Genomic DNA, 601 nt, shown 5'->3' on the forward strand with positions numbered 1-601 from the left:
CTTATGCAAATAGATTATTACATCCAATACATGTCTCTTGCTTCTGTACAGCACAGCTCTAAGACTCAAGACTTAACACTGAGGATAATGCCTGTGTGGAATTTCTACATCAGTCATGATCTGTCTGTGTATTCCAATTTCACAAAGCTTATTCTTTATTGAGGATTATAGAAATGATTTTGTTGAAATGTAATTTTCTGTCAGCAAGCATGACAGATCACTGAGGATATCCAAGCTACTTAACCCAGACGGGGGAAGAAAAAAAAGGTCACTCTTTCTGTTGTTTGCTAAACAGGATAATCTTCAAGCAGGGAATTTGTGTCAGTACTATTGCTACAGCCACCTGGGGTACGTTTCATAGCACCAGTGCCATGCAAAGTGGTCTTCACAGGGATAGTATTTTTTTTATGTAGTTTATAAACGTTTCATATATATAAAAACACATTTTAGACTTCAGTAGGCTTTATCAAGGTGATAGTCCTGATTGTACATTACATAGCTGACAGCTTGGCAAGAACAATCCATAGGATGTTTTATTAAAAAGAAACGTTAAAACACACGGTCTTCAACACCTCAGCAAAAGCAAAAAAAAAAAAAAAAA

The sequence above is a fragment of the Sinocyclocheilus grahami genome, unplaced genomic scaffold, assembly GCF_001515645.1.
Source record: "Sinocyclocheilus grahami isolate Dianchi unplaced genomic scaffold, SAMN03320097.WGS_v1.1 scaffold4205.1, whole genome shotgun sequence".
In the NCBI taxonomy this organism is placed as follows: Eukaryota; Metazoa; Chordata; class Actinopteri; order Cypriniformes; family Cyprinidae; genus Sinocyclocheilus; species Sinocyclocheilus grahami.